Raw genomic sequence first — 26,748 nt, 5'->3', positions numbered from 1 at the left:
TATGCAGAAATTCTCCAGTGCACCATCTGCTCAGGGCTTGTGGACATCTGCGAGTTACCTCCCTGTGACAGGGATACCTGAGAGCTGTGCGTCTCTAGCATCCGCAACTAGCTGAAACATTTCAAAGCTGACCACTGGTAAGAACGCAAAAGGGATTCTAGCAATGAATGTGTGCTATAAAATAAAATACAGGCACATACTTGCAACTGTTTACCTTCTGCTAAGCTTGTTGCTACTGAATTAATTCTGGAAATATGATAATTTCATTCTGCTAAAACTGTAATTCATGCATGGGGTGTGTTTTTAGAGCTTCAGATCATCCAAAAACACTTACTTTTCTTAATTTATCACCTGCTTTCCAAAAATCTTAATTTGTAATTTTTCTACTGTGCAATCAAAAACCTATTACTGAAGAGGCTGTCACTCAAAATTTCCTCCTTTCCTCTTGGGATCTGCATATTGGAAAATGAGTTCTCTGTCAAACATGCTTGTGGAATTCACTGGGGCCAATTCTGTTCCAGACCTGATTCTACTTTCACAGCTGTAAAGCATGAGGAACTTCTCTGAATATTCACTGCAAATTATCTGATCAGCTGTTATCCAGTCTCCTGTTAGCAAGACCAGAATGTAACAACCATTGGGTGGATTTACAGGCTGCTAAGTAGCCTCTTCCTTAAATCGTTGTGCTCCTAAAAAGGACAGTCATGTAATGCAGGGCTGAGATGAGGATGCCTTGACTACAAGGCACTGAAAGGCCACTGTTATACTTTCCTTTCATCAAGCAGAGAGGACAGATCATTTGAGTTCTGTAATCTGTTGCTGTTGATAGCTGACCTAATTTCTGAGCACAGAAATGACTTGGTAGCAATCCTAGCTCTTTGATAAAGGCAGTGAGTAGAAGTGGTGTATTGTTGAATGGCCTCTGCCAAGAAGGTCAGCAAGTTCTTAGGGGAAAATGTTTGATAGATGCTATTAAATGTACAAGGCTTCTGCCTATTGCTTAGCGACGGATTCTAAAATGAAATGATTTTCTCTCAAGCTTGAAGGTCATTTCTGATACGTGTCTTGGCACTAAACTCAGGATCACTTCAAATGAGGTGCCAAGAGCAGAAATGAAAAATTAAAAATGTTTATATGCTGCAATTACAAAAAACTCAAACAAATCGATAAAGGAAGCACATTTAATGAGACAAATGTCAGAATGCAACTTCAGGACACATCTACATCCATGAATGAGTAAAACTTTACTCCATGTATGCCCATATTGCACAACTGATAGAGAGGAAAATTGAACCTCACTGACACCCTTTATCTATTTAAAATAACTGCTTCCAATACATAGCAGGGGAAAGCAAAGTGGATGTCTAATTAGACATCTCTTTTGGTGGAAAGTCAGTCTATAGCCTTGGAAGCCTTTTTATTTTTAACATCCCCAATGCCATCTGGAGGTTACTGTAACCCCCAAAAGTAAGACTCCTATTGGTAAGACAGCTCTTGAGCAGCTTCAGTGGGGCTGGGCCCTGAGGTTCAATTATCATGCCTGGTGTAATGTCATAACTCATTAATTCAGAAATACAAATTTATAATGTAATACAGCAGGCATAAATATTTTTGGCATTTTATGTGATGGGGATTAGAACTCAATTGGAACGGAGCTGTGTTTGGAGTGGCCTTTTTGGAAACATCGATGCAATGCCTGTTCATTAAGCCAACTGCCGGGATGTGGTTGATTACATTGCTTTGTGTCTCTGGGAGGTATTTTTCTCTGATTCTACAAGCTGTAAAAATAGCCCCCATGAGTCTGGGTTCAGACTTCATGCCACATTTGCACATTCCATTAGTGAAATAGGAAATTTGCTATTATTATATGGAATGTAAAATAGGGTACCACTTTTTGCTTTAATGTATTTGTATACACTTATATGGCATGCCCTGCAAAGCTTTAATTGGTCTTCTCTCTGTATGTATCCTACTCACACCTAAACATCCAGCTGTGCTGCTACCCATTACAAGGAAACTATGTAATATGCTAAATTTAATGTTACTCTCACCATGCTAGATTTGGGAAATCCTAAGAGACTGTTGGAGACCCCTTGGATCTTGACTCCTTCCCTGGTACTCCCACAAAGACATAGCCTCCATCTCCCCTGCATCTGCAGCTCCGTGTAGATGCTCATTGCATGCAGCAGCGATGGGCATGGGACAGACAGCTTGAGGGACAGGGTCAGGCATAATCCAGTGCAAATCACCCAGCTACAGAGCCTTTAGGGACTGTACACAGCTTTCCTGCCCCTTGTGACCCTCCAGTGGCTTTTCTAGAAAGGAGCTGCAGTGTGTGGTATTCATGGGTCAGCTCACCTTCCTTTCAAATGAGACTGGTGACTTGGAAAGCCCTTATCAAGAGTAATAATGCATTCTGGAAGATGGATGGAGAAATTCTAGCTATGCATAATGCATGTTTCCCCCCCAACAAGGACAAAGCTGAAAGTAGTTCTTGTAGGTCATTAATGATGGAGAAGACATGGAAGTTCCTACCTGAATTCAGATCCACGGTGCTGTTTAGCAGCTGGTAAGCCCTGGAAGATGGAAGGCTGGAGTTTCCTGGTGGATGCTATTCTGAGTGCTGCCAGGATAGGGTTTTGGGGTAGAACAGCTATAATGCAGTGTTTCAGCTAGCTGTCTGTCTGGATTCAACCCTCTCAGGACCTGGGACCTTCCCAGAGCTGCTGCAGCATTCTGGCAGTGCTGTCAGCATCCAAGGCCAGCAATCACTTGTGCAGGGAAGAGACAGTAATTGTTCCTCGTCTGTGCCACTGGATCAAAACCACTGAGTACATGATCTACAGTTCTTGGGGCCAGATCCTAGCTTCACATGACAGGGGTTGGCTGCTGGACTGAGAATATTGCGTTAGAAAGGATACGTATCAGTGCAGGAGCAAAGGAGATCGTGGGAAAGGGTCATTAAAAAAATGAATAAAGAGTAAGACCTCTTTTCTTTGGTGGCACTAGGAGAGCTGGTAGATGCATGGGCTCACTGTGGAGCTGGCACCAGCATCTGAGGCTTGCGACGTACCCCATGGTCTCTCATTTGAGGCAGGGATGGTAAGCAGCCTTCAAATGAATGCAGCTCTAACTGCACGAAAAATACTCAGGGAAGGAGCACTTATTCTGAGGCTTTTTGACAAATGTGCTCCTTCTGGTCAGTCGTGTGACTCAGCAACACACGCTGGTGTTCAGCAGCTGTACGTGGCGGTGTCCCAGCTCTTCTCTGATTTACCGAAACCTACCTGCCTCTTATGGGCAGAACCTGCAAAAGGGTCCTTTCAGGTAAAGAATCTTAGTATAGATGTTTGTGTGTCCAAATACATTCAGGGCTACTTTAGTCCATATATAACAGGTTTGAATTTGTTCCCAATATGTGATATATAGAAAACAAAGAACCCCAGGTGCATTTGCTTTTTCAGTAAGACAATTGTCCAGTGTAGCTCTAAGCCACCCTGAAAAGCTGAGGCCATCTTCTGAATAACATTTACTGAGCTGCCACTAGAGACAGAAGATATTTTTTGCTGTTAGGTGTAAAATGTCCTTAATCTCCCTGTGCGCATGGATGTTTGAACAGGAGCAGATGCGTCTATACTGCCGAAGTGCTGAAAAAACCTTTGGCGGCAACACTTCAGTATATGTGAGATTCACACAAAACAGATTAACTGTGGGACCGTGGAACAGGTTAGCAGATGGCCAGCTGAGTCTCTGGTATTATTCTGGGCTGGCAGTCCTGCCTGGTATGGATGCTCATGTGGGTGATGAAATGGAGGAATGATGCACTAGCATTTGATGCATGAGTGTACAGCCATGGTATTGCACGGCTCCTGTCAGCAGTGCTGGTAAAACAGTGTTTTTTAGATTGTATTAGCATAAATGACTACATTAACAGACCTTAGCTGGGTCCATGTTAAATAAGTACAAAAGCGCAAAGCAATTACTTCTCAGTTTCCCTGCCCTGAGATCAGAAATAACCCTAGCTGCGGCCCTTTGTGTGCCTTGCTCTTGGGCATTGCTTCTCCAGGGGCAGAGTCCTTCTCCTGTCCCTGGCTGGGCTGCCACACTGCAATCATGGGCTTGGCAGTGGGGTGCTGGTGACGTGGGCTCTGTTTCTGTTCCCTGGGTATATACAACCCCTGACACCCTTCCCCGGAGCATATATGTGGGACAGAAGGCTTTTGGCACCAGCAGGTCAGCTATGAAATGCTGGATTTGCACCACAGCAGGAAAGATCATCAGATATCTGGAAAAGTTTCCTAGTGGGCAGTTTGGTGAAGTACTTGAATAGTCTGAGGAGGTGGCTAAGGACAGATGAGACATATCTTGCAGGCAGAGGTTCAGCTGATCCTGCCTAAGGCAAGAAAATGTATGAGCAGGGCCTGCGAGGTGCCTTCCAGCTCTGTTTTCTGTGATGCTGCAAATCTGTCATTTAGGCTCACATAGCATTGCCCAGTGCGCTCTGATGGCCCAATGGCTCTCAGCCCTTACGGCCTCTGCACCATGTTCAACAACAGAGCATCTGAGAGCTGAGCACTACGTGTCACGCTCAGCCCGAGGGCGCTGCTAGGGTCAGAGATGCCTTTGAAGCGTAAAACCAGGAGGAATTTTCCATACAAATAACATGTCCAAGACTGAGCAGCGTTGTGGCACCATGTCCATCAGCACAAAGGTAAATACCTGGCCTTGCAGTGATTGTGCAGCGGTGCGAGGTGAGGGGATTATAACTGTACTGAGATGCACAGGGGTTGTCAGTCTCCAGCTCACCTAAAGGGCAACATTTGAGCACAGCAGGTGGGACAGCATCTTTCTGATCCTACACCCGGAGAGCACCTGTAAGGGGCAAGAAGAGCACAATGTGCCCAGTGAGATGCAGCAGCTTGGTTTTGGAAAAACTGCAGGAGCCATAGAGTGCTGCCACTCTTTATGCTTGGTCACCAGGATGATCAACTCTGGAGTTAGCTCTTGTCCTCAGAGTGGCTTACCACACTGTGAGTGAAACAGTTGATTTACTCCTACATAAGCATGAATTCGTATGCCACAAAGCATCAATAAGCAATAATTAGCCCCGTTCATGTGCAGCAGCTTCAGTGCGACTCCAAGGCCCATTTCCTTTGTCCCTTAGAAATCCTGCTCACGTCACTGGGACTCCTAGTCAAGGCGCTTGGCATGCTGCGGCAGCCCCATCAAAACAGAGATTTACTCTGAACTCTACTGTTGTTGCCTGCAATGTGGAGTTAGCAATTCTCCTTGTATCACCCCAGGTTAGATGGCCTTTTTCCTTGTCTTCATAACTTCTATTGCAATAGAAATACGAATGTTCGCTTTCTTTGCTATGGTGGAAAGAGTTGTACTGGGTTATTGAGAAATACTGTGTATGTGGTTGGGCTGTAACAAAATAAAACTGCTCTTTCCAGGCTGCTTGGGTCCAGGACTTTGATCCATGTGCTGGTTTTGACTGGGGTAAAGCTAAATTTCTTCACAGTAGCTAGTATGGGGCTCTGTTTTGGATTTGCGCTGAAAACAGTGTTGATAATGCAGGGGTGTTTCGGTTACTGCAGAGCAGGGCTTACACAGAGCCAAGGCCTTCTCTGCTCCTCACCCCACCCCACCAGCGAGGGGCTGGGGGGGCACAAGGAGCTGGGAGGGGGCACATCCAGAACAGCTGACCCCAACCGACCCAAGGGATGTCCCACACCGTATGGCAACATGGTCAGTGTATAAAGCTGGGGGAAGAAGGAGGAAGGGGGGACGTTCAGAGTGATGGCGTTTCCCTTCCCAAGTCACCGTTACGTGTGATGGAGCCCTGCTTCCCTGGGGATGGCTGAGCACCTCCCTGTCCATGGGAAGTGGTGAATGAATTCCTTGGTTTGCTTTGCTTCCGTGTGTGGCTTTTGCTTTACTTATTAAGCTATCTGTATCTCAACTTACGAATTTTCTCACTCTTACTCTTCAGATTCCCTCCCCCATCCCACTGGGGGGGAGTGAGCGAGCAGCTCTGTGTTGCTTAGTTGCCAGCTGAGGCTAAACCACGATGATCCATCATTGTCACCCCGGAGAAAGTACCTGTGTGGAAACTGAAATCTGGCTCCATATGGTTTCCAAAAGTCAGATTTGTGGCTTAGGTCAGGGCTGAATGCTGGTCAGTTCTTCACTCTTTTCCTGGTGTCTGTTTTTGTGGTCCTTAAGGTGCACATGTAATTTTTTTTCTTGGTCATCAGCATTGTCAGAAGTACTTTACTTCTGTGAGCTTTTGATGAAATCACTGATTTGAGGCAACCGTGCTAAGATCAATGATAGGTTGTTGCTGGCACCTAGATTCAGTTTTACCTCCTATGAAATACAGATTTCATAAAATGCTCCGTGACTTCTCTGAGCTGTTTCAATTTTCTTAAATCAGTTTTGAAAAAATATTTTACCTTCTTCAGCCAGTCAATTTTCGTGACTTTTTAACCTTTAAATTTAATCTGTTATATCCAAATTAGTTGGCACAGAACAAAAATACAATACTGGAAATTTAGCTGCCTTACAGAAACAATGGGCAAAATCCTGCTTGCAAATCTGGAGCAAATTTAGTGGCTTTATGCCAGATCTGAACTGAAAGCAAAAGGAGGCTATTTATTTTGATGCCAAATTATACATAAATGCTGTACAAATTGTGACCTTGCAGAACATCACTCTTTCTACATACAAATATTTACATGATGAATAGACTATGTAGCAGAGATAGTGTGGCACTAAACTTTCAGGCATTTGTACTGGAACTACTATGTAGCATGCTGGTATTTTAAAAGATGCTGCACTTTTAAGTCTTTGCATCTCAATTTTTTTGTATGGCAAATTTGCCATTTTTGTATATAGTTATAAATGTGCCCATAATGCATCTATAAGGCCATAGTAATTAAATATATAATTAATAAAGCATTATGTAATTTAAAGATGTGCTCAAACTCTAAGTGATGAGATATTGTATTTCAATGCTACTTTCATTAAAGATATTACAAGGAAAAAAGCAGGTATCTACCAGTGAAAAGCCCTTGGGTACCTATTGGGAGAGGGGGTTTTGAATTTTATTGTCCATCTAATTACTTGGCTGAAGATTCTGAGATTTAAAATCCCATTTCCCACCCCAGTAGGGATGTTAGATGCTGTTTCCTGGCCCAAAACCAAGCCAAAGAGCAAGTTTCTGCATACCAGCATGCCCCTGCTGTTACAGCTGAGTATTCTTGGTGGTTTGCCCTGAAAATATTATGTAGTATTGCTTTCGTTCTCTGCTCCACAGGCAGGTGATGTGAGAGAGCACCTAAGCAACGTAGCAAGTGACATTTTGCTAGTCCTTCAGAGCCTTTGCCAGGAGACCCTCTTTGGTGCAGACTGGTGGACCAAGGGTCTTCTAACTTCACCAGACCATTACCCCACTGTTATGGTCAGCAGGAGCCTAGTGTGTAAAGGTGGGATGCAGCTATGGGCTGGCTGTGAGCCTCCATATCGTTCTACAAAACATCAAGATCCTTTGGAAAAGCTCTGTAAGACTTGACAGATAACGCACGTTGCAGGGGAAGCCCCTTAAGTGTTATTGAGAGAAAACCCTTGTCCTATTTTAATCACATTTATTAATTGTCTGTGCAAGTTTGAGCTTGAAGACAAAATGGTAATGCGGGAAATGGCAGCATCGTGCATGTCAGTCAGCAGGTCAGAACTCCTCCAGCTCCATCCATGGGCCAGGTACTGCACCCATGTGGGGAAACCTGCCGAGAATGATGCTTTACCTGCCTTGGTGCTCCTGGAGTTCAGGGAAGGGCTCACGTCTCATCTCTCATTGCCAAGGCAAATCTACGGGATTTGCTATGTAGAGCAGTGCAAACTTCCAAGAAACGCAAAGCTAATTTATTTTGCCTTTTTGCCTGCACACAATGTGGGCACTGCGGCGAGGATCTGGACATTTAAACTGTGGGGAGCTGGAAGCCCCCACCATGAGGCCTGCAGCCACCCTGCTGATTTATAAAGAAGGAAAAAAAAATAGTGAACTAGGCAAAACAAGGGATGAGACAATAAATATTTCAGATATTCCCTCCAAAGAGTAGTGATTTATTGAACATTTAAAGCTCCTAATTAAGTATATAAAGCAATCACTCCTTTTCCCTCTCTCTTTTAATAAGGTTTCTAGAGCAAAGCAAAGGTGTGAAGTCGGCCAGGCCCTCCTCAGAGGATTAAGGGAAATTGTGTAAGTTATATTTAATTCAATTAATCTTTCCTGATCGGTCCTAAATCATGTCATCAATCTATTTGATTCCACAGGCATACTCCTTAACAGGCAGCTGCCTCACACAATAAGCTAGGGAGATGCTCGGTTGCATTCAAGGGAAATAAATTTAATTATAAACACATCATAGAGTTGAACATTTCCTGAATTTGGAATTCAATGTCTTGTCAGCCTTCCAGCCGAAAACACCATAAAACTTTCATAGGGAAGCAGACTCTGTCCTGAATTTATATGTACTGGCAAGCACCTTAACCAGAGAAAAGCAAGAAAACTATGTATTCTTTTTTTAATGTTTTAAACTTAAAGCTACTTTTGTCTTCAGCAGAACTATCCACAGTGTTAAATAAAGTCAGGAGTGCAGTTATTAGAACTTGTCAGAAAAAGGAGAAATACAAAAATCTACCCAGTCCAGATGGCCACAGCAGCACACTCAAAATGCTGAGGGCTGCAGAGGGACTGGAGGTGTGGCAGGGTGCAACAAGCCATTCCCAGCCCACATGCATGGCCAGAAATTCAATCTCCTGCTTTATTTAAAACCTGGGGGGTCCTTTGGTGCTGGTTGTTACTCAGCAATTCTACCAAGGACCTTAAATGTAGGGTTGATCTCACTGTGATTGCTGTGACTTGGTAAGTTGAGGTATACAGGGAGTCACCCCGTGAGCCATAGGATCACAGAATGTCCTGAGTGGGAAGGGACCCAGAAGGATCATCGAGTCCAACTCCTGTTCCTGCACAGGACAGCCCCAAATTCACACCATGTCTCTGAGGGCCTTGTCCAAGTGCTGCTTGAATATTTTCAGGCTTAGTGCTGTGATACCTCCCTGGGGAGCCTGTTCCAGGGCTCCACCACCCTCTGGGTGAAGAACCTTTTCCTAATATCCAACCTAACCCTCCCCTGGCACATCTCCCTGCCATTCCCTCGGGTCCTGTCATTGGTCACCAGAGAGAAGAGATCAGCGCCTGCCCCTCCGCCTCCCTTTGTGAGGAAGCTGCAGACCATGATGAGGGCTGCCCTCAGCCCCCTCCGCTCCAGGCTGAACAAACCAAGTGACTTTAGCCACTTCTCAATCAGTTTCCCCTCTAAACCCTTCCCCAACTTTGGACCCCTCCCCTGGACACTCTCCAGTAGCTTTATATCCTTAATGTCCTGTGGTGCCCAAACCTGCCCCCAGCACTCGAGGTGAGGCTGTCCCAGCACGGAGCAGAGCGGGACAATCCCCTCCCTCGCCCAGCTGCGATGCAGGGTGTGATGCCCCCCAGGGCACGGTTGGCCATGACCTGGTGTGCAAAGACAACCACCCTGCTAAGAGGGGCATCAGGCTCTCCCAGGGGTGAAGAAGCCAAGCCCTGGGTTGCACAGGAGGATTGGAGCTCCCCAGCTCCGACACAGCCCTTGTTGGCCAGCAGAGTCTTGTTAACACTAATTGAGCGCATCACAGGGCACCTGGATTTATTAGAACATGAACAATTCTGTTTTCCTCTTTTATTTACTTTTTACTATAACTCAGTATTGTCTCCTCAGCCATACAGATGCCCAGTCCTTTATGGATTCATTTAAAAGGAGTAACTGACAGGTTTTTACTGCTTTTTTTTTTTTTTTTTGCCATAACCCCCCGGTTGTGCTAAATATTCCATAATTTATGATGGAATATTATATAACAGATGCTTTCAAGGAATTTTGTGCTTTGGAAGTTCTATTTAAAAAGGGCCAAAAAAAATTAAATCCCTGAAACCTCCCCTTCTAACATTTTCTCACAATGTTGCAGTTAGGGAGTCAAAGTTGTTTTCATTTTTAAATGTGAGGTTGGTATACTTTAAAGACTTAAAATGAAGTGTTTTCACGGCTCCTCCAGCGTTAAAGTGAGAGTCCAGGCAGCAAGCAGCAAAGGTGTGAGACAGCACAGCTCTGAGGTGCTCATGGAGGCTGAGCAATGAGTTTTAGTGTTCACAAAAGGTATCTGTTTTAGTGTATTATATATCATAAATGTATAATGGGGGAAAACTGTTCTGCTAATAGCTTCATTTAGTTCAAAATAAATTTTTAATCTTCACTTTTTGCAGGCTTAATTATTAAAGCCAGTTTCACACTAGTTGGGGTGGTTTATGCTGGCTTTGGCCCCTCTTGGGGAGATAGCACGTGTTTATTTACATGGCAGTTTTCCAGCTTCCACCTACCAATTTAGCTTCTCCCATCTTTCATGGTTTGCATTTAGTTTGTTGTTTCTAATGTTGCAACGATAAATAGGTTTCATTTATAACCAAATCAAAGCGGTGCTGGTCTCAAGGGCTTGCGGTTGCTTCCACATTGCCCTTTTCTCCGTGCCTGTGTGGGATGTTTCATGCAGTTTTGTATTTTCTTTTCTTCAGCTGTTCTGTAGGCTGTCTTGTGGTATTTTAACATCCACTAAGATTGAGAAATTCTGAGCTGAGGTAGAAAAGATCAGACATTTTCCTCCTGCCAGGGAGATGCTCTGAAGCAGATGCTGGAGGAAAGGCACAGGCTGCTCGGTGGGGCTGGGGGGCTCAGCCCCGAGCCCGGGGCACGGGGGAGGCACTGGATCACCAGTGGTGGGCTGTGTCCTCCTGCACATGGCTGGGAAGATGGCAGCTCTCCTGCCTCATGTGCAATAACCCCACTGTGCCTACCGCACCACTCCTGACTCAGCAACAGAGATAAGCTATGAAACTATAAGAACAAGCAAGCGCAGAAGACCAGGGGCAAACCTCAGCAGAGGAAAAGGCCATGTTTTGTTTGGTGTGTAATACCTGCCACAACACCTTCCCATACAGACTACCAAACATTTTCTTTTCATATTACATTTTAATTTAGGCTGTGACTGCTTTTTCTAAGTGCCCTTTAAATATGCTTATAATGCAGAGGAAGAGAAGGAAATAGAGAAAGGTAATTATCTGTTCAACCTTCCACTGCAACCTCATGCATGAACTAGAAAATCTCAGGTTTAGTCAGAGGAAAGAAGACCCCAAGCACTGCTTATTGCCTTTCCTTAATACGCAGCATTAGTCAGGTACGGTTATTTCACCTAATATTTTATTAATGCTTTCTCCACGCTCGCCTGGTGTGGTGGCAGGGCAGGTGTAGGGGAGCAGAAACCCACCTACGTGCGCTGCCCACGCTGTGGAGGAGCGGCACCCGTGGTTGCTGAGCTGCGTCAGGAGCCGTTATTTTTAAATGACATCTTTACCTGTGCAGGATTTGCATCAGGTAACCCTGAGACACCTCGCCAGCAAATTCAGCTGCTTCCAATTTCTACCTTTTTTTTTACACACTCAGTAGCTTCCCAGGAAGAGTTAAGCTTTCACTGACAAAACATTCAGCAATATTCATGATATTTTTTACTAAAGGTTCCAGAAAATTTTTATTACTTAATTTCTAGGATATTTTTTATTTACAGGAAACTAGATACTATTGATAAAAAATAGGTGCCAAGTATTTCGGTGATGGTTTGAAAGTGTTTTCATAAGCATCTCAGTACAACGATAATTAAATCTGTAGAAATATTTTCCATGGATAGTTTTTCTATTGCAATTAATACAGACTGTTTTTCTGAACTCTACTTGATGCCTTCACTGTTATAAATGTATAAAGCTAAAGATAGCATATATCAAGGTAAAGAAGTCACTGTTGCCTGTGATTAACCTCTTGGACTATAATCTGTTTCTCTTGAAAACAGCAAGTATGAGCAGGCAGGTCTTGCCAGGGATGGCAAGATATCATCTGACAGTGCAGAAGCAAATGACCGTGGCTGCTTGGGGTCATTGGTGCCGGGAGATGGCCCAGAAACCGGACACTGACCACTGCTGCAGGCCACCGCGTCCCACAGGAGAGCAGGTTGATGGGCTCCTCATCCACCATCCTGTAATCTGTGGGGAGGAAAGCTGAGCTGTCATGAGGAACTTCAATCTGACTGACACATGGAGGTCTCAGGCTGTCAGTGCTAAAACATCCTTGAAATATTTCATAATTATAGATGACAATCTCCTAACTCAAAAAGTGTTACATTTGGCACAGGAGAAATTTGTATTTGACCTTCTCCTGACAGGGAAAGAGTAAAGGTATGTTTCTAGGAACTGAAAATGAGTAATTTGCCTTGGTACAATTAATCCTGGCTGGACTACACTGCCAAGGCCACCTTTACTTGCCTTTGTGATGGAGGGCAATTTGGTAACAGCAGGTGCTGCAGAGTAGTAGACCAAGTATAATAAGATTGAGTGGAAACTGAAGCTAGTTCAAACTGGAAAAAAAAAAACCAAAAAGAGAAAGCAGTGCTTTTTCTGGAGTGAGGAAAATTAACTCTGGGAACAATTTGCAGAAGAGTTGTGGTCAGGTTGTTATTACAGGAAATTTTCCCAAATACGACCAGATTTTTCTCTCTGAAATCTATGCTCTGGTTCCCACAGCAATTGGACTCGCAGCAGGAATTAATGCGGGGCAGCGCTGCGGCCAGCCGAGGCACTGTGTCAGGAGGGATAATCACAGCGGTCCCCTTCAGCTTGGCAATTTCTGAATCTCTGAAAATATCCATCCAAGTGAGTATTTCACTCTCTTCTGCTTTTCCCTGTTTGCATTTAAAACAGTGTATTTAGGCACAGTGATATGGCACGGCAAAAGCTTCTTTAGACAGAAATTACGTTAAGGAATAAAAAGAGCTGTAACAGAAGGGAGAATGGTTTCCTGATGCTCCTTTGCCCCCATGTGGTCCCTGAGAGGGTCAGTTCCCCTCTTGGTGCTGGGCTTATTTGGGGTGACAGATTTTGATTATGGTATTGTCTTTGTGGGTGGTGGGTGCCTCACACCCCCACGTTGTGCTGCGTAGGTATAATCTGGCAGGGCCTTTGCATCCCCCCCTATTTTTGGCCCACCCAGAGCCAAGGAAAACCCATTCAGACCCCGAGTTCGGCAGCCAGGGCTGTGGCATGTGCCTGGAGCTTGTCCAGTGCCCAGCATGGACAAGCCTGGGTCTAAGGCTTCATTTTCAAGGTAACTTCTCCAAGTTTTCTTAGAAAGCTCAGGCGACAAGACCCTGAGCAGCTTTCCAGACCCTGGCTCTTGCCTGGGGACAATCTTTGGGGTGAGATTTCATCTTCATGTCTTTGGGGAGGTTGGGGGTCAGAGCAGCTGGTCATGGTTAAGTTAGATCCAGGTGACAAATGTTCCATCTTCAGTGGCTTTGCGTTTAGTTGCAGGAGCAGAATTTTGACCCCTGATTTGGAGGAAAATGGGAGAGTTTTGTCTTCAAGATTAACTTTGCTTTACTTGGCTAATAGACCAAAGCCAGACCATTAGATATAACGTTACATATTTCCTTGTGCTTTAATTGTTGTTAACAACCCTGCCCTTTACGTCATGTAAAATTACAGCTCTCCTTGAGTTTATTTGTGCTCTCTTGGAGAGAGCAGCATGCCAGTTAGTGTCTTTACTGGTAATTGCTTCTTCAAAAAGGGTGAGAAGTCTGTCTTTTGGAGGACTTCAAAGTACCCAGGCAGACCTGATCTCTTCAGTGTGTGTTTAACAGGAAACTGCTCCACAGTGAAAACCCAAGGAGAGAAAGCCACTAAGCTGGGGAAAGGGCTTTGGTGGAGTCAGAAAAAACGATGGAAAAAAAAGGCGTTTCAAATGGTATCAGACACGGACATGCATCTGGTGGAAGAAGTTGTGACTCAGCTCATTCAAGAGGGGTAATACTTCTAAAATATTGATATAGCTCTGTGCAAAGGGTGGTTTCTAATGGCTTTAGTGCTGGCCATCACCTGCTTTGTATCCTTAGAGGAGTTAGTTAGCAGGGGTGATGGTGCATACATTATGCTGCTTCTAGGGGGATATGAAGACAACATTATTTTACTCTACAACCCGGTAAGCAGGTTAGCCTGTGCAGCTGGGCTCCTGATATGGCAGGAAGGAGAGGTAACTCCTCCGCCAGGGAGTAAGAGCAGGACTCTGACTTGCTCCATTTGGGGTTAGATAAGCCACCCCGTGAAAGGTGCCAGGCTGTGCCTCACCAGGCCCAAGAAAAGCACAAATAGCTCTTCTGCAGACAGAGACAGTGAAACCCTTGGTGTCATCATACACTTGGTTACAGGCACACTCCTGGAGACAGTCACACAACTGCACACTGAGTCAGCAGCAAGAAAATTGCCCGGATGGTCTGGATGGGGAGGAGGAGGGGTATAAATGTGCCTAAAAGGCTTTCCTCCATGCAGACAGGCACCAGTAACACTTGTTTATTTAGCAAGGGTGAAATGCAATCTATTTACATCGCACACAATGAATCATTGCGGGGGAAGATGTCCGGAACAGCTCTCTGGGAGCAAAGTTCTCTGAAAGTCCTGCAAAAGGCTGTCCTTTGACCAGTAAAAGGCCATCCTTTGACCAGTTTTGAATGGGGTCCTCTTTGTCCATGACATTTTATCCTAAAGACATCACACGTAGTTAAATCCTCCTCCACCATACTCCATCCTGGTAGTTTTATGGCAACAGAAGAGATGTAAATCAACTCCTACTCCCTCCCAATGTATAATACGATTATCCCTCTGCTTGATAAGCCCCTGAGTAGTCTGGAAAGAGATATGTGTAAAGGAAATGGTGCTTCTGAGATGTAACGAAGCAGTACTGGTTTCGGGGCGGGACTTTGCGATGAGATGATTACCAGTGGCACAGCAAGGTTGGAGAGTTAGCTGCGAGGCAGTACCGTTGCCAGCTGATGGAAGCTATAATTAGGCATAGCATCTGCATGTAGAGGCTGCCAGAAGAAGCTTCTGAAAATATCTTCCAAAAAAGGCTTCCCTACCCATGAGATAGGAACTCTCTCCTGTGCTCCCCTTCAGAATGAGCCAAGCTCTGAGCAGGGAGGGACTGGGGGAGCCCAGGCTCCATTGCTGGTAACTCAGCACCACCCTGGCACGGGGTGGTGTTGGTGTCCATCCTCCTGGTCTCCTTTCCTGCTCCACCTTAGCAGTCATAGCAAGGGAGCAGCTCTGCTTTCATCTCATCAGAAAACAAGAGTGGAGAGTACTGCTGTGATTATGGTCCTTCCCACTCCTCCACACCTCTGGAAATGGATCTTTATTAGCATTATTGTCAGTCATAATTAATTCATTTCCATTCCCATCACTGAAACAATGTTGGTGCCTGATAAATCACATTATTTTCACTTATATTCAGAGCTAATTGATTCCCTGTGTTTATTTTCTCAGGAGCAGAAAAAACATTGCTCACTGCCGAGCAGAAGCTTTCTCTACCCTCAGCCCTGCTCTTCACCCACTGCGGTGTGGTCTTTCCTCTCTTTTTCCAATTAATTAGAGGCAGATGAAGATATTGTGCCTCTATCTCTAGTGCAAGCTCCTTTTCTGCACCGCCCTGAGGGGCTGGTTGTAGGAGACATGGGGAGGTAACATTTTTTTTGTACTGACACCCAGGTCCTCCTAGCACTGCCAGTCCCAGCTCAAAGGATACAGAAGGAGCAAAATCCGCATGAATGTCTAGGTGAGCATTAGTTAGCCCATAGCAGATGAACAGATACTTGCTATTCTTTGTCTAGAAAGTAATCACGTGCAAGTCTGGGAGGAGGAAACTGGAGACAGGTCAGAGACGTTGCCCCCAGGCAGCCAACCTTGCAAATAGTGATTCCTCTTGGCAGGAGAAAGGAGAAAGAACAGATTTTGCTCCTGGATGTCGGTGTTGAGGAAAATGGTCTGATTTCCTTATAACTCTTCCTTATGCTTCTAAGTCCTTAAAGCCCATATAAATTTATAGATATAGATACATATGGGAAAAAAGTGTCTTTTTATTTGTATTCTATATAAGCACGATAAGGCCTGGGTTTCATCTTTCAGCTGAAAGGGTCAGAAAAGCCAGTGTCTTGCTACAACCTCTGCAGGGAAAAAACTGGAATTATATCCAAGTTTTTAATATTTGTCAGACAATGGTTTCTTATTCTTGTGTTAAAGAATAGGACAGAAATAAAAGGAGGGGCACATTTCTTTTAAAATCTAAGGGACAATATGTTGAATTTTACATTTCTATAGCAACATGCAAATTGGTAATATGCGCACAAGGAGCTGAAAAACAATTATAGCAATCTAATAATAAAGATCAAAAGTAAGGCAAAGCAGGGGAATCAAGCATGTAATTTGTTCATTGTTCATTTATCAGACTCAACATGAATATTTTTGTATCTGAGACTTGGACTCAGGGGAGTTACATCACGCAATCATGGAGCCTTTCTTTGAGAAGAGCTTTTTATATTAAAAAAACAAACAATAACAACAACAGCATTCTTCTAAGAGGCCACAGCTGAAGCAAAGCAGTTTTGTTTCCAGTAATGGAAATTGGTTAAGAGAATTAGTGGCTGTCTGAGGCATCAAGCTGTGTGTGATAATGAGATGGGTTATAAATAATGTCATTAATTCACATGTCCTTCTAACACATGCCACTCCAGTCAACGTACAAATCCCAAATCCCTCAATGCAAAATACACTGACCTCCTCATTAAAGTATCTAATGGTATGAAGCCTGGTTTGCACTTATCTGCTGTCTAGTGCTCCAGATCAGGAATAACTAGAGGACAGCAATTCTGCTCTTGAGCTAAGAGACAGAAGTATTTCTGCCACCAGAATATAAGTCTTTCCTCATGTCTCATGTTGCCTTGTCCGAGTGTTGGGGTGTCATGCAGGGCAGCGTGCCTCCCTGTGCCCTGCAAGGAGAGGCTGCCCCAGCACCAGCGCCCTGAAATTTCTGTGTCGCAACATCCCTTGACATCTTGCTGCCAGGCCCCTAAAGCTACATATACCTTCTTCATCCCTCTGCTTACTCCAGTAGCAGCAACTTCTGCCAGGGAAGGGCCACTGCTGATGGCAGCTGGCATTTGCCTCTGTCAAAGGCTCAGCCAACTTCCCGGGGCGGCTGAACAGAGGGATTTCCTGCAGGCTGGCCCCATCCCTCACAAGCAGCCCTAGGTTTGTCACTTGTTGGAAAAGAAGCACTCTTTATGGGAAACAAAGATTGGGTGCTCGCTCTTCCTGGCATTATACAGAAAGGGCTCAGCACCTCAGTACGCATCATTGCTAGTGAACAGCCTTATACCAGAAGGAAAGGCAGAAGCAACCATTTTGTCCTTTTTTTCCCCCCCTGTTTTCTAATACACCTCTGGAGAAGTAAATGTACTTCTGGAAAGTGCCTGGAGAGAGCAGTTATTTTCAACATGGTCTGGAGTCCCCAGCGAGTGCATCCTGCCTCGCCTCTCTCAGGGCGCTCCAGGATGTCGGTGCCGCGGACACGTGTACAGCTGGTGCAGCAGCCGAAGGAAATCGCTGTTGCAACCCACAAACTGGTCTTTTGTTCTCTGGCAGCATCACATGCAGCCTGAGTAATTCTTGTCCTGTTTCCATATTAAGAAAGAGAATGTGCTGGGTGTTTTCAACAGGCGGGCAAACTACCTCTCTGCGGTATTATGGTTTTTGTCAGTGACAGTTTCCATGGTGTTCATGTTCTCGGTCTCAGAGTTAGCACAATTTCAGTTTTGCCAAAGATAGCATTTAAATTGCCCATCTTGTTAATAAATTAAACCCTGATAATTATGGGCTTTTCTAAATAATCTAATGAGGATGCTTCTGCTTTGATGGGTAGAGTTTAACTGTAAAAGCAGTATTTATAATGTACTTACAGAAACTGTGATCAACAGGAATTACTTCTTTGGAGAGTAATGGTCCTCTCTGCCCTCCATGGCCAGAGTCCAACCTCTTCTTGATGGGGAACAAGCTATTGGTTTAAACACAGGAACCATTGAGCCAGTGGTGATGTCATCAAGGGATTCAGGGAATCTTTAGTTAAAGCTCTGCTTTCCCACAACTACAGTCTGGTTTTGGTTGGTTGCTTTTTTACCAGTGACATTGCTGACTTCGATGTTGCTGGAGTGGATCTGCACTTCCGTAGAGCATGGGGCTGTGTCAGAGAGGTCGTGCTGCTCAGTCCTCTCTAACGTAAAATATTCACAAGAGCTAGAGCTAAGATGGAGCAGGAGACTTGTGCTGTGTGTCCTTCTCTTGTGCTGGGTGTATTGCCTTGATTCAGCTGTGGCTTGGAAACCCCCATTCAGAATGAACTCTAATTAGCCTGACTATTGTTTGAAAGAGCTGTTTAAAATGCATGCATGCATATGGTTTGGAGCAATCAGATGATAAACAGTAAGTGGGATGAGCACTGCCTCCAGTTCATCTACATTTTGGGGGATTTCTTTCCTCAAAGCATCTTCCTAGAGGTCAAGCCATGGAACCAGAACAACCTGAAGGATACACAGGGATTGAGGTTGCTGCTTGCTTTCCAGTTAGTTTCCTGGCACTGAATTCCACACCCCCCACGACAGAGACCACAGGCTATTCCTGCAGTGATGGCACAGCCAGTCTTAAACCCTCCTGCACTAAAGAAACCTTGCTTTAGAGGGCAGCTGCTGCAAAGCCTAATCCTGCAGTCGCCCGGTCACTGAAACACATCAGCATTTGCTTGTGCAGAGACAGAAGGGTCAAGCCCATGTTGGAAAATCTCCCTGTCCGGGGTCTGGGGAGAGAGGATTCTGCTCTGAGACTGCTTGCCAAGCCCAAATGCCCTGAAATCATGATATTGACTTAAAAATCATGAGATTTAGAAAGTAACATAGCTTTTTTTTTTTTTTCTTTCTAGGATTTAAGTCTTCAGAATGCACATATTCAATCTTTATTCTGAGCCTTTCAGGGAATTAAAAAGACTCTGAGATCTCCCTGTACTCTCCTGCCTCTGGTAGCTGCAGCTCCAAAGACGGTACCAGGAATCAGAAGAGTTGGAAAAATCACAAGGGGTCAGGGCTGGCTTATCTGTCTGTGGTGGGTAAGTGTTCGTTGTAGTGACAGAGATGTGCTACTTGTGTGTGCAAGAATATTCTGTATAATTCCTAGTGCACACATTCAAAAAAGTAGCCAGGAATCCATAGAAGGAATGTGAAGAACAGGGGTCCAGGTCGCCTGTTTGGGCACTTCCAGGACTAGGGGGTACTCAGAGCAAATGGAGTGGAGAGGGAGCTGGGCTGTGATTTGGGGCTGAGGAGCCAAAAGTCAGTGCAAGTGGCTCCTCCGAAACCAGCCCAAAGTTGCAAAGGGCCAATGTCCATGAAACATCTACTTATGCCTCATTATGTAAAATTATTACCTTTTGAATCTATGCTAAGGTAATCTGGTTTTCTAATCTGATGCTGCTGGCTAGCCAACGCTGGCTTGCAAGGTCTGCAGGGCGTCTTGTTCAGTTTCTGCAATGTTGGGATCAAGATGATTTAATTCCTGGTCTGGCCTCAGCAGTTCCTCCATGGATTAGGTAGGATGTTTTGCTTTTTGGTGTTTATAACCTGGTCCTGAGGATAGTGGACTTTACCTTCGTGACAGCCGTGGGCCCGCCTTCATCCTCCACTATTGCTGCAAGAGCTGACAGTCCTGGAAGGGAAATAAAACATACATAGCTTTTTTTCTGAAAGAAATTAAAAGTGGCTCTTTTATATTGGTAGATGTCACACACCAACTGGCTTATAAATATAACTTTAATGCCTAAAAAAGGTGATAATCACCTTTATACTTGCTTAATAGCATCATTTTAAAGTGAATTACTGACATCATATATTACCATCTTCCCCTACAGTAAATGGTCTCTCCCTGCTGTATTTTATTACTTATTGTAAATTCATTCAAGCAGTATATTTTGCTTTCAGCAAGGTACCCTCAGTTACTTTTTCCATCCAGGATAAATTGAGATAAATTTTGCCTGTGCCTGGGTTTTGCTCATGGCATCCATCTTTGCCCAAGAAAAGTTACAGCTGGAGTTGAACAGGACTTGAGAAATGATAATATCATACTGCAGAAAGTTACAGATCACCAGTCCGCAGTCAAGCTGTGTACAGAGGGTTCACTGAAGCAGCGAGGAATTTAATAGAAAGTGAAAAACATAAAGAAATGTGATGTATTCTCTAATGTTTATCCTGATAAAGTATTAAGTACATTACACAAAAATGACACTAGTTATTTACCATGCCATCATAAGATTATACAGTAGCATATCACCCCAGGCATCACTCTTTGTCACTAGTTACCATTTTTGCCCTTTGAGGTCTATGGATTTATTGCTAGAGCTGTAGAAATGTGAGTTATTTTGGTGGGGGGAGAAGGGGAGACTTCAAATAGAAGTGGTCTCCATCCCTTTGCTGAAAATTCCATGCTCCCAAGGCTTAGCAAATCTCGTAGCTACGGCCACTGTGTTGTCAAATCAAATAAAAGCCATGCGGCTGGCACCGATCACCTTCCTGCAGAAGCTGTGGAGCCCCCATAAAAACCGCTTGACTGAAGGCTCTGGTTTCACAGCCGTGGGAGTAAGATGTGACCCCCAAGATCATCAAGCTTTGCAGTGGCATGCCTGTGGCCATGAAATCTCCATCTTTGCATGCCTTTTAGGAAGCCCTACTAGGTGTCCCTAGATGCAACACTTTTATGGGTTCATCTAGCCCTTGTTCATGGTGGGGTCCGGTGGCTGTGTTAGGATGGATGTTGGCAGATACCACAGCACACCCCCCCTGCTCTGCAAAGCAATGCGTGCTGTGGCTAGTTGGAGCAGTATGTCAAACACAGAGTTCATATGGTTGGAAAACTAATAATTATTCAGGTCTCCCAGGTTATGGGTCTGCCTGCGGCTCTGGGGTGGGCCATCGGCACTCAACATCCCGACAACTTTCCCTGCAGCAGTGGAGAGTGCAAACAGCAAAACTGTTCTTCCCTGCTCCCCTGCTGAACTGTTATCATATGCCCCTCACCAATATCAAGTGTTTTACTTAAATATGCAAAGCTCATTTTGGATTTGTATTATCAGAATTTTTAAGTGGACAAGGGCACGATTTTCTCATTACAAGGGAGAAATGTCACATTTTAGCTCAAAGTGAGTTTTCAGTGCCAGGTTACACAATGCAAGAAATGAAATATGCAGACTTTTAACAACAGCAGTGAAAGCCTGGCAGGGCTGCATGTTCTCAGGGAGGCAAACATCTTTTGTCAGCTCAAATCCACACGGCAAGGGAAGGGGAACCTTCTGAGAGCTTCTGCTCATCTTGTGGCAAAGTCGTTCAAACCTTATTTTTGGGGATACTTCTGGGTATTGCTGGAAATCCCAGTCAAACCTGCCTCTTTCTGAAGCCAAGCAGTGTGTTAAAGCCTGCTGTGCTTCCAGCTCCATCTGTGAGGGCTCACAATACATTTTACTCTGCAAATGTCCCTTCTTTTTTTTTTTCTTATGGTACTGATGAGAGGGCAGGGCAGCATGCTAGAGGGGACCAGAGCACATGTAGAAGGAGATGTTGGGCTCTACTGGGCTGTCTTTGTTCACTAACCACTGTTAAACCTCTGCAGTTCATTCTGTCTATGCACGCTGCTGAGAAGAGAGGAGCATTTCCTCCAGAGGTTTTAGCATTCTGTAAGTAAAATCAATTGATTTTTAGATCATGGTGCTGAGAGTTGAAAACCAGTTGGGATGCATTTTGTTTGACTTACTTATTTAAATAGCTCATGCTGTTTGAATACTTATACTTGCCTTTTTATTAGCTCACCCATGTAGCAATTTGTATGTCTATATCTTGTGTCTTTGAAAAAAAAAAAGCAGCTGGCATGTAGGGCTACAAGTAGGTATTAGCCAACATCTGATGTAGAGAGAGTCGATGTTATGGCCTCCTAACCCAAGCAGGGCACAAAACCCTAAGCTCCTCAGGTACCACTGGGACATTTTGCCATTCTTGCCAGCCATTCTCATGGCTGAGTTCTCCTGTGGTTGGTGTCTTTTGGGCTGTCAAGGGCACCAGTACCACCACTGCACTGTGGTTATGTTGCAATAACCCCGCACACTGCTATAATAGCTAAACTGTGAAGGGCAAGGTCACCTCTGGTACTTGCAAAGCCAATTAGGACTTACAGAGCACTAAACTCCGATTTCTTCAAGCCATTTCATTTTATTGATCAGACACATTTTTATTTCCAGATTACTCACTCTTGGGAATCATCCAGGTTTCATAGTGCGAAGGACTGTGTAAAATGTAATGATTCAGCACTCCCAGTGTGGCTGTCTGTGGGTTTTGTTAACCTTGCAAGCTACATTTAAGATGCAAGACAGGGCTTGAAGAGCACCATTATATATCTGATGCTCTTCTGAAAGAGCTCTCCAATTTGCATTTCCTTCCTGTCCTCTTTAAAATCAAAACGCATCCTTCACCTCTTTCTTGGTTAAATCCTAGGATTTTCCTGGAGGGGAGATCCCCAGCACGTAAGAGAGTTCAGCAATTCAGACAGTGCATGGACTGATGCTTAACTCTTCTTCCAAAAATACCTCTACAGGTTGGGAAGTTTTTCCCTATGGCTAATGGGTCTCAGATCAGACAGGTGGCACTTCCGCCGAGGGGCTGGAGCTGAGCCTTGCCCACAGAAAGTGCAGCATGTACGCTGTCACTGCTTCTTTACCAGCCTCGTGAGTTCTGGCTCTAGGCACACACAGGCATTTTTTGGAGACTCTGACATGAGCAAAACATCTTTACTGGCAATTTAATGCCTTTTTGCACAGGGAAGTTATGTTCTTTTTGCCTCAACTGAGTAAGAGTCTTAAAATCTAAAGAAAGGAAATACAGTAATTCTATATCTATAGAGAGAAATATACAGTAAATGCGTTAGTATGTTGTGCAATAAAAAGAGCCCTCATGTCTTATAAATACAGGCACTTGGTTTACCATGTGCATGCAGTCAGTCCTCCAGTATCCACAAGCTGCTCAAAGGGCACACAGCTGCGCAGGTCTGAAGCCACTGAAGCCGCCTTTGTATGTGATTCCCCCACTTGCTGAGACATCTTGGACTGAGAATGACTCTGAGAAGAGCCACTGTCATTGCCCTGGCCCTGGGTGTATTGGGGGATGCAGGGCAGTGAGACCTGTGCTGCCTCTGCATGGAGCTGGTTTATGTTCAAAACAGTAGCAGCCATTCTCATTACTCTAGGTAACACAGAAATCCCTCTTACACCGCTGATGATACACAGATTGCCTGGATATTGGGAGCAGCAACAGAGACAGGTGGTTGTAGAGTGACAGCTGAATCATCTTTGTGTGAGGCATCTGCATAAATATCTGCAGAGCTGAGAGGGTTGGACTATCTGCAGAGTTATTCTCCTAACCAAGCTGGCTGTGCTTTCGAGGCTTACAGGTTTCCCTTGCTGTGTAGCCAAGTAGTCCTACAGTCCCCTGAAATTTGGCTGATGGAAATCCATGCTATCACACTTCATTACAGGATGACCAGGGACAGGCATGGGGAGAAAAAGCTAGGCTGGTTGCAAATGCCTCATTTCCTTCAGAAATCAGACACATGCACACACATAGGCTGGCTGCGAGCAGCTCTGAGTATATGCGAGATGAGAATGGTGGCCTGTAAAGTCAAACAAGAGCAGGGTGCTGAGAGCTGCTTAGATATAGAGCCTTTCCTCAGCAGCGGCCAGCCTGAATTTTGTGGATTTCCATGGTTTTTCTTTTCAGTCTTCAGTCATGATCTCCTCTGATGTTATTATGGCTGTGGCTGCTCGTCTCCCCTTCCCCAGCCCATGCAAGTTCATCCCAGGGAAGCACCAAGCCAAGAGCTTGCACAAAGCCAGCCGGGCTCTTGCGGGACTGCTGGCACTGGGCTCTCTGCAAGACCACAGGCCACCTCTCCTCTGGAAAAAAGTACCACCAGTGCCTTGAATTTGATGTGAGATGTTGTATTTCTGTACATCACAGAAACCTAGGAATTGGACATTTAGTTGAGTGGCAAGTTCAAATTGCAAATTACCACACTTTACAAGTATTATTCCCCTGGCTTTGCTTACAAGGCAAGGAAGAACCGATGCAAACAGATTTCTCCCTTTGCTTGCCTGAGGAACTCATTCCTCCTTCAAAACTCTGTTTCAAATTTTTTTTGAGAAACAACACCTCCAAATAGTAGAGGATATATCAGGAAATATGAGAAGATTTCTGTGGAATCATCATGTTGTCACATTCCCAGTTCACCTCCTTGCCTCAGATTCCCTTTGTTCCCCCTCCATCCTCCCACCAGCCTCCCTGTTTGTTCTTTTTCCTTTTGACTGCCCACTTTCACATTTGTTTCGGCTTTCCTTCAGTCTTTTAATACTGTATCTATTCCTTGAATTTACTGTGGTTTGACATTCTGTTTCATGAGTCACTGTTGGGGATAGAGTTTGAAGCAGATCAAATCACACAAACTAGTTCTTACAGCTCCCTACAACTAGTTCGAAGTCATACTCTTTTTTTTCTCCCCAATAAACCATTGTGGATTCTTTTCTCCACACACACACCCCCAAATGATGATGAAGTAAATACACATATTTATTGCATGTGGTGATGACTATATGCCAGTGGAGGGGACCCACAACTTTCTTCCTTTTCCCTTTGCATGGGAGCTGAGCTAACACACCACAGAAAGTCTGAATCATGTCTTCTTCCTCAGGTTTCTCTAAAGCTTTTTTCCCCCAATTAATTTAACTTTATGACCTGCAGCGAGGAAATTCAGTGGTACCAAACTGAGTATGCATCCCCATTTACATCTTTCCTAGTGAAATGCTGCATGGCAGCAACACTGAGTCCCCAGCACTTCTCTGGCTGAAAGTTACTTTTCCCCACCTTTTCTTCCTTCATGATTTAATTCTACTCGTTTTCTTCAACACAGTAGGAATAATGCTGGTGCTTAGAGGAATGAATGCTCACCAGACAGCAACTAAATTCTCCATACAACTCCACTTTGCTTTGGTGTTTAATCACCTTCAGAAATTGTTCCTAAGCTTGTATATGCTACTAAGAACATTAGTCTTTAAATAACTTTGTGCTATGGTGGTGTGAGATGATTAGGTTGGCAAAGATTTCTGTTGTGGTGTCATCATAATTTTCATTAGTACAGTGAATTATGACAGCTTGTTCTCTGCTCAAATTGATGTGATTACTACTCTGAAACCCTGGCACATTTCACTAACACCTGACATCTGGAAGAGAAAGGTGGGAGGCAAAGCAAGCTCTCAAAGTTGCTGCATGATACCCATTGATGGTCTCCTCGTTTGTTCCAGCAGCTGCTGCAGCCAAGGGTAATAGCCTTTGTTGGTCAGTAGAGCTAATGCAATTTTTGCAATGATAAAACAAATAGCTCTTGTGATTAGCAATGGAAAATACCATCAAACGATGTGTAGCACTGAATAGGCAGTGACTGGAATTAGCAGTACAGCCCTATTTAAACTAAGGTAATGTGTCAGAAGTGGTGGGTGGATGAGTTGGAGAGCTATTTTAAAAAGAACAGAAAGCATGCATCAAGTGTACATCAGATTGAAGACCCATATCAGAACAGAAATTATTGTTATAGCTTGTTAAATGGAAAATTGTTCTACCAGCAAATCTGTGAAGGGGTGACATTCTACCTTATCTAACAAAGGATAAATGCCAGCCCTTGCATGATCGCGGTCCCTGGCAGCCTGGCACTGCACAAGTGACATTGCTTCTGCAGGAGCCTGGTGCAGCACAGCTCTGCTTTGCGCCCAGCTGCAAAGGGGGAGACAGATGTACCTGCTCTTCTCTGGTATGGACACAGCTCAGCAGGACGCCGTGACCTGAATGGGAACAGCCAGCATCTCATCCTTGTTCTCCCTTTAAGGGAGGCCAGTGACACTGTCAGATCGGTTTTCACACTGTAGCTGCTTGCAGGAGCCCCTTGGAATGGGATGGCAGCAAGGGCTGCCCAGTGAGGCCAGGGGTGCCACAGCCCTGTCCATGACCCTCAACAGCCTGCAGTTCCCCAGTGTGCATCCAGTGCTGCTGATGAAAAATGATGCTGTGTTGTTGTTTAACCCCAGCCAGCAACTAAGCACCACAGAGGTGCTTGCTCACACTCCAGGTCCCCGGGTGGGATGGGGGAGACCATTAGAAGAGTAAAAGTGAGAAAACTCATGGGCTGAGACAGTGTAGACAAGACTGTCAGATCACTGCCTTGGCAGAATAATCTGCTCTGACACTGAGGAAACCACTGTATGGGTAAAACTGGGCCCTGACCCAGCCAAAGACATGCATGAGCGTGAAACACCAGCACTGCTGCCGCAAGACCTGGGGACCCTGGATGTACCACACAAGACACCGCTGCCTGGGGACTTGGCTGGCACTGTGCATCTCCGAAGTCCAAGTGCCTTCATGCAACTTTTGTGCATGAGCTGTCACTGTATGAAGAAAACCCCAAAAAACCCAGGTGGTGTGGTCTTCTTTGAAGACAGTGTCTTAGGCTGCTGGTAACAACCATGCCTGTGTTGGGCTGTGCTGCAGACACCGGGGAGGCTTGCAAAGGGCCTTGGCAGTGCATCCAGCTCTTGGCAAAAC

General features: G+C 44.8%; 2 long non-coding RNA genes across 2 annotated transcripts; one reads left to right on the top strand and one right to left on the bottom strand.

The window, feature by feature from the left end:
* LOC135315350 (uncharacterized) lies at positions 1-26,744 on the top strand. Its single transcript, XR_010374804.1, has 5 exons — positions 1-137; positions 8,199-8,263; positions 12,722-12,850; positions 18,996-19,178; positions 21,728-26,744. It is a non-coding gene; the product is annotated as an uncharacterized LOC135315350 (long non-coding RNA).
* LOC135315349 (uncharacterized) lies at positions 9,435-19,768 on the bottom strand. The gene is made up of 3 exons (XR_010374803.1): positions 19,497-19,768; positions 17,983-18,077; positions 9,435-12,184 (listed from the first exon to the last, which is right to left on the bottom strand). It is a non-coding gene; the product is annotated as an uncharacterized LOC135315349 (long non-coding RNA).
* Positions 26,745-26,748: the final 4 nt, after the last annotated feature.

This window comes from Phalacrocorax carbo, chromosome 11 (genome assembly GCF_963921805.1).
Source record: "Phalacrocorax carbo chromosome 11, bPhaCar2.1, whole genome shotgun sequence".
Taxonomy (NCBI): domain Eukaryota; kingdom Metazoa; phylum Chordata; class Aves; order Suliformes; family Phalacrocoracidae; genus Phalacrocorax; species Phalacrocorax carbo.
Note: the sequence above shows the minus strand (reverse complement) of the source record. Positions and strands in the feature narration are given on the sequence as shown.